Source organism: Peromyscus eremicus, chromosome 19 (assembly GCF_949786415.1).
Source record: "Peromyscus eremicus chromosome 19, PerEre_H2_v1, whole genome shotgun sequence".
NCBI classification, from domain to species: domain Eukaryota; kingdom Metazoa; phylum Chordata; class Mammalia; order Rodentia; family Cricetidae; genus Peromyscus; species Peromyscus eremicus.
Window position 1 is genome coordinate 60,557,404 of NC_081435.1, and position 12,510 is coordinate 60,569,913.

The following is a 12,510-nucleotide window of genomic DNA, read 5'->3' on the forward strand; positions in this document are numbered from 1 at the left end:
GGGCATGGAACCTGAATAGAGAATTCTTAAAAGAAAAAAATATGGCTAGGAAATATCTCAAAAAAAATGTTCATTATCCCTAGTAATTAGGAAAATGCAAATCAAAACAACTTTGAGATTTCTTCTTACTCCAGATCAATGGAACAACCAACACAAATCCTGGAGTGCATTCAGGGAGAAAAGAACCCTCATTCAATGTTGGTGGGATTGCAAACTCATCAAGGTACTCCAAATAAATCTGGAGAATTCGGAAAAGGCTAAAAATAAATCTATCATATGTCCTTGGTATATCAGTTCTTGACATATGCCAAAAAGACTCAACATCCTATTTCACAGATATTTGCTCAGCTATGTTTATTGTTGCTCTATTCACAATGGCTAGAAAAGGGAAACAGCCTAAGCATCTTACAAACAGCAAATGAATAAAACAAGTGTGGTAAATATAGAGGAGGAGGGAGGTTCTTTAGGGGAGGATAAATACAGAAGAAGGTGGTAGAGGGTAAAGGGGAACAGCACGATACAAATGATAGGGAAAATGGAAAAGGGAGGGCTCTTTAGGAGGGAGGAGGTAAATATGGAAGAAAAGGGCTGAGGTAAAATAACAATAAGGGTGTTTTAAAAAGACACAATTAATCATACTATTAACCATTTACTTTTAAAGGTCTGATAATACACACAACTCAGTATATAAATACACATATAAAATTATATAAAGCTTTTATCATCTTGGATGATAGTCCTCCCTCCAAGAGCCAAAGACCACCTCACAAGAACCCCAATTCAGAGAAGAGAAGCCCTATTTTGAGTCGTTGGCCAAGGCTGTCCAAGAGACTCCCAAAACATACAGCCTATTGCTATGGCCCTTGTTTTCCCATCCCCCAGAGGTGGAATATAAGTCCTTATTGCTTAAGACGCCATTTGAAACAGGGCCCCAAAATCCAAAAGATTGAAATAACCTGAATTCCCCCTCCTTGAGGGCTAACTTTAATGGTACCAGTAGGCATCTTGAAAGCTTGCAAATAAGGGAGGCAACTAAGAGTCCTACCCAGCTATGATGTTATGAACCACATCAATAACCAGTATGGCATCTTAAGAGTATAGCAGTGGCACACATACCTTGGTTGCAACCAACATTTCTCTAATTTTGTACTTAAGACCCACCCAACAAGAGGGAAACCATGAATAGTACTAGAAACCTAGCTAACTATTCAGTACTGAAGTCATGGTTATTGGAGGAGAATCTTTACCTACTAATTCACTAAACTAGCATAATTCCTAGCAATAATCTACACATTTGTCCTTATACCCACAGATAAGAGTAGTCCTTACGCCTCATCAAGAAAACTTCCCTTTGCAACAGAGACCACTACAGAAAACAACAACCAACCAAAATGCAGAATTGTGGAGCCACTTTCAATTAATACATCCACGAAACACTCCTGTATCTAAGACTCAGGCAACATTTCAGAAGAAGGAGAAGAAAGATTGTAAGAGCCAGAGTAACAGAAAGTTTTCTGTGAGACCATGCCTCCTAGTAATATCAAAAGCTATGTCATAAGGTATCAACAACGTGACAGCCCAAATGTAAGCTGAACAAGGATAACAGCAGTGAGCATGCCAAACTTGACAGAGAAAAACCCACGGGGCCTCCACCCTACACAAAGAACTATTGAGGGAAGTTGGAAGTGAGAGAAGTGGTCTTCCCCAAAAAGGGAAACACTAATTGGTTGTCCAGTGCCAAATGGTCAGCTCTGAAAACTATATAAAAGTAACAGTATACAGACTAAGCAAGAGATTAGATAGATAGATAGATAGATAGATAGATAGATAGATAGATAGATAGATAGATAGACAGACACATACATACATACATACATACATACATACATACATACATACATACATACATGAAATAACATTTATTGAAAAAAGAGGCCATGAATTTAAAGGAGAATGGGGATGGGTGTATGGGACTGTTTGGGGTGAATAAAAGCAAGAATAAATGTTGTAATTGTATTAGAATCTCAAAATGTAAAATATAAAAACACATAAAATAAAGGCTAGCACAAAAAGAAAAGAAATTGATCCTTCAGTGAGCTCTTCCTGTTACTCTGAGGTACACTGTGATATGAAGCCCTTTAAATAGATGAACATAAATGTGTTTCCAGTATTTGAGGCTATGATGGAGAACAGTGTAATTGATGCTCAGTTTTCCTACAAAATTTACTCAGTTCTATAAAGACATTCAAAATGAACTGATACTTGCACATGTTGGGATCATAGTATCCTTATAGTTAGTTGTTTCTTTCTGTCTGCAAGAGTCATCGATCTCTCTCAATGCCAGTTCCTATGACATGGTTTGTAATACTCTGAGACACTGTTGTGTACCAATTTTCTCAAAACTGAAATATTTCTCCAAAAGAAGGAAGGAGGAGTCTCATGATACTTAGGATGTTAACAACTCACAAGTCTCAGGGAGTTCCTGATGTTAACAGGAATCACAAGCCACTTCTTCAATGTTGTGGAAGAAATGAAACTTTCTGGGAGAGTAGCTCTCCCACCGACTGAGCTGCTTGAAAGATACTCTCTGGCCTGTCAAGTTGCCTGTAAGGCAGTCTTCATGAATGCTTTGTGAGTTATCACCTGGGGTGGGATACAGGTAACTTTGTGTTACCCTGTTCCTGTAAATAACTCCTCACCTATACTACTGTAAGTAACTCCAGCAAACAAAGTAGTTTCAAGCTGGACTTTGGTGGAATCACTCTGGTCTCTTTGGTTCCCTATCTGGAGTTAGTAGACCTTTGTTCTTATTTCCCTCCAAAAACTGACACAACAGACATCCTCTTTATTACCTAAAAAGTTTCCTAAATCTTTCATAAATAAAGTCATCAGTTATAACCACTACTGACAAATTCGAACTTACTCTCTTGGACTGAAAAACAGAAGTTTAAAAATGAACTCTCTCTACTTTGACTCATTCTATAGACATATTGAGAAGAACGTGACTAAATTCACTGAGGAAATGGGCATACCTGTCTTAGTTTGGTTTTCCATCACTACAGTAAAAACACCATGACAAAAAAGCAAATTGGTGAGGAAAGGGTTTATTTGGCTTACACTTCCACATGGTAGTCTATCACTAAGGAAGTCAGGACAAAAAACCCAAACAGGGCCAGAACCTGAAGGCAGGACCTGATGCAGAGACTATGTAGGGGTGCTGCTTACTGGCTTGCTCCCCATAGCTTCTTGCTCAGCCTGTTTTCTTATAGAACCTAGGACCAGGGATGGCCCCACTCATCATGACCTGGGTACTTCTCTATCAATAACTAATTTTTAAAATGCCCTACAGCAGAATGGAGTCATTTTGGAGGCATTTTCTTAATTGAGGTTCCCTTCTCTCAAATAACTTTAGCTTGTGTCAAGTTGACATAAAACAATGCAGCACAATTGACCACTTGCCAACCTGACACACAAATATATCACCCATTAAGCCACATTTCTTTCTCATTCACCCTCAAGTTCTTATATTAAAAACATAAATAACTTTAAAAGTCCCATAGTGTTTATAAGTTCAAACACATTAAAAGTTCAATCTCTTTAAAATATCCAATCACTTTAAAAATCCAAAATCTCATATAAAAGGTAAAGTCTCTCAGCTCTGGAATCCTGTAAAAATCAAAATGAAGTTAAATACCCTCTTCAAGAGGGAAAAACCAGGGCAGAGTCCCAGTCTGAACAAAGAAAAAGCAAACTCCAACAGCGCAAGTAACTTAATGTCCAATATCTACTCATGATCTTCTGGGCTCCTTCAAGGGGCTTGGGTTACTTTTCCAGCTCTAAATCTGAAATACGCACAACTTGTCTTCTAGGCTCCAAATAGTTCCACTCCACTACTGCTGCTGTTCTTGGTGGTCATTCACGGTACTGGCATCTCCAAACTGCTGGGGTCTTCTGTGGCAACTGAGCTGCACTTTCACCAATAGCTTTTCATAGTGCCAAGTCTCAACTTCTCTGCATGGCCCCTTCAGTCCTGGGCCTTCAACTGCTACTGAAGCTGTTCCTTCACCAATGGCTCCCCTATCCTCTCACAGTGCCAAGATTCAGCTGCTCTCTGTGACTCCTTCATGCCTTCAAAACCAATACCACCTGGGCAACTCTTATACTACCAAGTTCAGCTGCCAATGTAAGGTGCAATCTTGGCTACCTCTGGAAGACAGCTTCTGCTTGCTGACCCTGAAGAAACACTTCCAGAAGATTTCATCTTAGTAATGATGGCATTTTCTTAATCACCATTGATTTCTCAGCTCCAGCCAACCAACATCAAGCATCCCATGACAGCTGATTCTTCAGTCCAAGCTAACCAGAACCACAGAATTTCAATTCAAAATAACAAATGGCTCTATTTTTATTTGGCAAAATTAAAGAAAATATTCTATCATCTATCTTACCTTTGTGAGTCTAAAGTTTTATATATAATTTACCTTCTATCAATAACTAAGGAAAACTATAATTATAATTATCTAGTCTTCAACTTCATCAAAGACAGCAGAAGGCTATTATCTGAGTAAACAGGTAGTGCATTGCAAGCCACTTCCAAAACTCTAGAAATGACAAGAGACATCTGGCTGCCTGGATAGTCACTCAAAGTTCCCCTGTAATGTTGGGGCATCCATCTTCAGCCTACATGCTTAGAGTCTCTGGCATACCTTTCAGTGAAGCAGGAAATTTGAAGGACTGTCCTGCCTATTGACAAATTTCATCAGTCACTTTTTTCTGTGTCCTGTAGAATGTCTGGCAGTTACTTCTGTGAAGCAGGAACCTGAAGGACCATCCCACCTTGATTTGGCAAAGTTCAGTGTTTACTTTCCTATGGGTCCTACATGTTCAGTTTATACAACATGCTGTTAAGCAGTCCAGGCAAGATCAGTTTCTTGCTCAAATGGCTAGCCTTTTCCACATTGCAAGCAAACTCCACAACGAGTTTCTTCCATGCCCGTCATCCTCTTTGAAGAATTGATGCTGCCTGGAGCAGATGTGTCTCACTGTCCAGAAAAATCTATGCTCTTAAAACATTTTAAATGCCATATTCTGTAGGAAATTTAAGTGTTTGAAGATAATCTAATTGAAATATATCTTTGTGTACCTAAAAAACTTAACTAACATTACTATAAGTTTGATTATCATAGATGACTATCAATTCATATTTCTTAATGATATATTATAATTTTAAATGAGTTGCATAAACATAAGCAAGAGTAAAAATACATACAATATAACAAAATTGACCTTAAATTTGTATTAATAAACCAAAATCCACACCAATATAAAGTGTTTTGAGATTAACAGTTGTTTTTTGGATTAAAGTAGATTTAATAATCTACCTTTTTTCATTATTTCTAAATCATATCACCCTTTAAATAAAAACAAACATTCATAAACAATATTTGGGGAATTTGGGTGTAGCTTACTATTCTACTTCTCGCTGATTGGGAATACTGGAGATCTTACAAGGATCCTGACAAAATTTAGGATTATGATCAATTCCTGACTGGAGTAGTCTGTGAGGCTGTATTATCTCAGTCAGTTGCCATGAAGCTGTTCTGGATGTTGGATCATCTGGGCTATCATTCCCATTGGAGACCTCTCAGGGGGTCTTCCTTGATGGAACGATATTACCTGGAAGAAATTCCTAACTTCTTATCTTCTGTGGAAACACAATCAGAACCTCTTTTCTGAAGCAACATATCCTTAGACCCAAATTTTGAAGTCAAGATACCTTTACGATATATATGTTGGTTTAACTTAGCAGCCCCTACAATCAAATGTCTCTGTACAGCTAAAAATCCCAAAGATAACAAATATAATATATATTTTATATATTATATATAGTATCCAGACTCTCTGTGTATTTTCCATCTTTACATGGCCTTTTTTTTTTTATTAGTCTATTTCTTTTTAAGGACTTTCTCTATCCTTTTTCTTTTCTCTTCCAGGCTTATGTATATTTTTAAATACACTGTAAACTGTTTCAAATTTTTTTCCATCTAAATCTGTTTTATTGTGTATCTTTAATCCTTTTCTGACCAGGAGAGTTTATAAACTGCTAAGCTGCATGGCTAGGACCAAAATGGCACCTGGCTGCTGGCTCCACCTGTTCCTTCGGCTTTGCAACATGGTGGAGGTACGTTCACCATGAATTCCGGGAGCCATGCTCACCGCACCAATTCTGGGAAGCAGTGGGTCTATGCCACCATCAAGCAGCTTGCAGCACGTTGCCCACAAACCCCACTTAAGTGCTCCATAGCAGGACCTCCGGAAAGAGCCCTCAGTGAGACCAGCGTGAACCAGGAAGCCATCTCTTAAAGGAGCCGTGCATCTGTTAGCTGCCAGCAACAGAGCCTATCTGAAAAAAGGCGGCTACCAAGAAGCTGCATTTGACTCATGTTTTCGTGGATCTAGAATCCCTTTTTAAGCTTTTGTCAGGTTTTATGTGGAAATTGAGGCCCCATGTTGTAACGTCAGATGTAGCAGGAAGTTTTCCTGTGTCATGCAGTCACTTGGTTCCAAATAATCACACAGAGGCTTATACAAACTCTTTGGCCTATGGATCAGGCTTATTGTTAGCTAGATCTTGCATCTTAAATTAACCCATTTCTATTAATCTATATTTTGCCATGTGGCCGTGGCATTACTGGTCTGCTGGCATCTTGCTCCTTGAGTGCCTGGATGGCATCTACCCTGACTCTGGCCTTCTTCTCCCTGTCCCTCTGCTTGGATTTTCCACCTGGCTCTTATCTTGCATTACTATAGGCCAGAGCAGCTTTATTTATTTACCAATGGGAACAACATATAATCACAGTGTACAGAAAGACTGCCCCACAGCAGTGCCCTGTTGCTGGTTAGCTCCCATCATAAGCTTACAAACTAAGAACTGTGACAAAGAGACCGTTCATGACGGAAATCATTGGAACTTAAAGTGCATGTTTTGTTTGTTTTTAAAAGTAAATTACAATAAAAGACTGTGAAACTAAGACAGGGCTAAAGACTAAATACTGCAGTCAGTTTTTTCTGTTGTATCTCAAAAAAAAAAAGCATATTCATAGACTAATGATGTAATGGAATCTTTTAAAACCCAATCCTCTCCTAGTCTCTCTGCCCACATTGTAATATGCTTTGCTTACCAGGAAGGAATATTTTTAATGTCAACAAAAGCCAACCCTAAAAAAACTTATTTAAAAATATAGAAAATAATTCCAGTATCTGATCATATACTCAAAACAGAGTGTGAATTTGTATGTGGGGAGTGGGAAAAAGAAGACAGCCCAAGGAGGGAGGAACAGGGGGATGAATAAAAACAAAAAGCAGGTGAAAGACTTTCAGAATGCAAATTAATGACTAGGGGATATTTCATAGCCACCTGATGTTCATTGACAGCCTGGAGGCTTATTTAATGCAAGATCTTTCTGATCTGTATTTAAATTAGCCCAAACTAAATCACGAGGAGAAAAACTATAGATAGCTTGAAGGCAAAGGGCTGGAATACAGACCAAAAGCTAACATTTGCCAAATAGATGGAGTGCAGAACCCAAGGAAAAAAATGTAAAAAGTCAAATACGAGGATTGGAGGCTCTTTCTTTTAATCACCCATCCATCTCTTTGTCAGTATTGAGCACCTATGATGCATTGGACACAGACAAACCAAGGTGGAGAATACAGACACAGAAAAGACAAGCTTCTTTATAACAGGGACCTCTCAAAGGCAACAAGAGTGAACAAAATTCTCTCAACATGAACACAAACATCAGCACCATGAGTGACATTCTCCCAGCATTTTTCCAGGAACAAGCCAATTTTGCCATGAATCCACATAGTGAAGGGAACATAGAACTTGAGGATGTTAGCTGTCATGACCACTGGTTTGAAAACAATGGGTCCTGGAGTATCGATAAATGTTCTTCTTTCATTCACAACAAGTGTTGTAACTGATTTGTTTTCCTTCTGTTTCCTTCAGAGTGGTCATAGGTTTCAAAGATTGAATTTCCATACTGTCTAGTGTCTTCTGAGGATGGGTTTGTTAAGCGTGTGTTTTAGAACTCACACTGACAGGAAGGAAAAAAGAAGACAAGGCCCATTCAAGTAGAAAGAAACCCTTTGTACATTTAGCATATGCTCAATGAAGAAGCTCACGTGCTCCACCCAGAATAAACCTTTAATAATCCAGGTAACACATTCCCATGACAACGCCCTGAAGGTGGATTTTTGTCTTTCAAGAAACTAAAAACAGCAAGCAGAACTTCTCATCTCAACACACAGAACAAGGTCCAGGTGATAGGAAGACATTGAAGACTCCCATTGGAACCTCAACCCATTTTCCTCACACCAATCTCATATGGAAAGGGTTGGAGTAGATGAAATTAAGAATGGAGATTGAGAGTTCATTTGAAAGAAAAATGCCAAGTGAAATTTTACAGGTATACACCAGGCCAAATATTTATTGAGAAACAGATATTCAACATCAGGCTTACAGCAGCAGATATTCAGATGTTCAGAATAACTTACGTAAAGAGGCAATTCTTTTCCTGTGTCAACCAGAATAAAAAGATTATTTGATACTAAAAATAAGAAGATAATAGATGTAGAAGAATAATATGTACTTATTTTTAAAGATAGAGCAAGGATAATTAAAGTATATAACATAAAACAAAAGGAATCAAACTAAAATCGTTCTGCTCATGGACAAACCTAGACGTACATCTACCATAAAGAAAAAAGGATTTATCAGTGAAGGGTTAATAACCTATAAGACTTAAGTGCCAAGAGAAACTCCCTGCAGGAAGACTTGACATGCTGGCAGTTAGGAATAGAGAGGTTCCTATCAAGGGGTCAATGTGTCATTAAAACTTGCCCAGAGAACTCTTGGCAAGTGTGGTAGTTTGAAAGAATATGGCCCCCATAGGCATGGCACTATTAGGAGGTGTGTCCTTAGTGGAGGAAGTGTGTCACTGGGGGTGGGTTTTGAGGTCTCAGATGCTCCAGTCAGACCAGTGGCTCACTGCCTGCAGATCCAAATGTAGAACTCTCAGCTCCTTCTACAGCATCATGTCTACCTGCATGCTGCTGTACTTCCCACCATGTTTATAATGGACTAAACTTCTGAAACTGTAAGCCAGCCCCCATTAAATATCTTCCTTCATAAGAGTTGCTGTAGTCATGGTGTCTCTTCACAGCAATAGAAACCCTAACTAAGACAGCAAGGATGCTCACATTCACAAAAATTTATAAACTTGGGAAAGCAGAAAATAGGCCTGCAGATGAAAATCTTCCCATTCCAAAGTTCCATTTTCTGCACTATAAACCACTAGGTCACTAGTATTCTTGCACACAGTGTCCACTTCCACAGAAAGATTGCTGCCTTCATTGTTCTGGTTAAAAGACAATCTGCTTCTATAGAGGTTCATCTCCCTTTCATGTCCAGGTCACCTCCATCAATCCCAATCTAACACAAGAACAAAGGACTGAACCACAAGAATTCTCTATCTACATAAGTTGTCATCCACCTTTCAGTATAAAATAAAGCTGTTCGAAGTGCGGCAATAACAGAACACACTTGACCTGAGTCTGCCCTAGAGGAAAATGCTTGGAGAAAAAACAAAGACATGAAACTACAAAAAAGTTTTCAAATTAAGAATAGAGTGAACTGCAGAAGGAAATTAATATTTTACTAGAGAAATACAATTACATCGACAAGAAATAGGATAGGTTACTAAGCTACCTGCTGCTACGAGTCTCAGCCATACCAGCATCAGGATTTTTCATGGAATTTCACTGAGTTTAGAACATACTGAGATGAGGACACTTTACTGGACAAACAGCATGAAGAATGCTAGCTAGCTCTTTTGGTGGCTAAGTGTACCTTGCCACACTGTTCTCTTTGACTTGGCAGTGTGTAACAGGAGCTGAGTGGTACACCTAGCTCATCATCATTTTCTGAAGACTTTCCAGTTTTAATACTAAAACTCCCACAACAGAGGACCCAGCAGGAATAAACCAGGGGCTGGTCACTCAGGCCGCCATACCTGACCCATATAAGTTTGCCTGGAACAGATACTCAGAACAATTTATGTTCAGATAACCATCAGATAAAGAGGAAGGACCAACGTGCTAGGAGTAGTAGATACCACATGAATACGAAGGGTGAGTGGTGAGGCAGACATCTCTTGGCAGGGAGCACAGGACCATAGCCAAAGAAAGTTTTGGTTGTTAAAACTTATAGAGCAGAGGCTATGAGCTTCTTACAGACTCCAAGGGATGCTTCTAAACATCCAACACTGTATTGTAGAGCCCACTGTACAGACTGTATCTATAAACATCAACCATGCAAGGATGAAAACATCTGGTCTAAAAGAGAAGCAGAATCAAGCACAGAAGCTATAATGCTAAATGGAAAAATACTCGATTATCCTATTAAAACGCAGAAACTGTCAGGCTTATCTAAAAAGCAGCTGTTAGCTATATCCTATTTAAGGAAGCAGTCATAAAATTAAGTGACGAAATTGATATAAGAAATGGAAGAGGTGTTGTCTATCCTGTACGAAAAATATATAATCAGTAAAGACAAGATAATATCATTAGAATATTATACTGCATTTTTAAAAATTAAAATTAAAAATAAGGAAAATATCAAATGGAAAGTATTTATTCATTAAAAATACCCAAGGGACACAGCAATATAAACAAAATAGATATAATAGCTAAATGTTATATCATTTCTAGCACCCCTTCTTAAGTATCTAGGGAAAAATATAATCAATGTGAGAAAGAGATAGTTATCTTCTTATTTCAAGAATGTTCATATATTACCAAGGGAAAATACAGATAAAAGACATAAATGAACAGTATATGAACAAAATTAAAAATATCCTACAACTACATGAAAAGATACTCATGTAAATAAAAGTATAAAATAAAATATAAATTATCATTTATGCAAGACTGGAAAAAATTAAAGGGTTTGATTGCCTGTGTTGTTTTTGGAGATATGGGGGGAAAGAGATGAAATTTCAAAATTCAGACAGAATTTAAATTTCTATGGCTTTGGGAAAACAATCTAAATAACAGTTACGGTATAATCAGTTTTAGCAGCAAACCTCTAAATTCTTCCTGAAACCTGCAAAATTGTTAGAAAATGGAAATACATTATGTGCTTGGTAACAAAAGAACAGATAATGATGTCTGCGACCTACTCACTGTGGAGCCATTTAAAGAAGGAATTTTAAAGCCAGTGTGAGTGAGATGTCATGATACATTACTGAGAAGGGAGGTGTAGTGAGAAGTGATCCTGCTGCTCAAATCCAAATGGGCTCAAAAGGGAGAAAAATTCTAATATGTACTTTGATGCACATGTGTTTTTATGGATTTTTTATACAAAGAAAGGGAATATCCAGGAGACACATCTGATTGTTTTGTGAGTTGCTGGAAAAAAAAAAAATGTTCATATGTGTGTAGTTGGTTTTTTTTTTTTTGTTTTTTTGTTTTTTCCGTCAGGGGGAGGGGGATCAAATAAACAAAACTGGGAAATAGAAATAACAGTAAAACATGGATATGATTATGTTTGCAAACTTAAGTAAAATTACGTTTTATTAAAAGTACATCAGAATCAAGCCGGGCGGTGGTGGCGCACGCCTTTAATCCCAGCACTTGGGAGGCAGAGTCAGGCGGATCTCTGTGAGTTCGAGGCTAGCTTGGGCTACCAAGTGAGTTCCAGGAAAGGCGCAAAGCTACACAAAGAAACCCTGTCTCAAAAAACAAAACAAAACAAACAAACAAAAAAAGTACATCAGAATCATATTTAAATAACTAGAAATAAAAATATGCAAAGTGCCTGCTCTTTTCCTCTGCTAAGGCCCTTGTAATTAATCACAGGGTCTCAGAGAACAGCTCTAGTTGACTGATGAGGAAGGTTACCTTAGATCAGACAAGGACTGGTTCTTCAGGAGGAATCTTGACAGCAACAACAGAGACTGATTAGCTTTGTAAAATGCCATTCTCGAGAATTTCCTCTATACCTTAAAGCAGATGGTCTAGCTCTACCTAGACAGTATCTTCTTTACTGTTTTCATGGTACAGATTATGAAATTAAGGTCCAGGGAAGTTCAAAGACATTTTTCTCACAGCACAACTCAACAGAACGAGGTAGATCTAGCAGATATGTCTTATTCATGGCTTCCTCCAACGTTCAGCATTGTCATTGGTATCCTAATGGACTAGCAGTTCTGGGAGAGGTTTTTTACCACTGTACCAGCATAAAGAGCAGAAATGGCAATTAGTGAAACAGAAATAAAGTCTCAGAGATTGAGAAGGTAAGAACAGAAAGTGTTTCATCCAATTAAGAATCCTTACATCTAGTGCAACACAGCAGCTCCTGTAATTCTGTCCTTCCATGAACAGAAGTTAGTCCTCCTGTTGTCGTCTATGTGCTGATACACACACACACACACACACACACACACA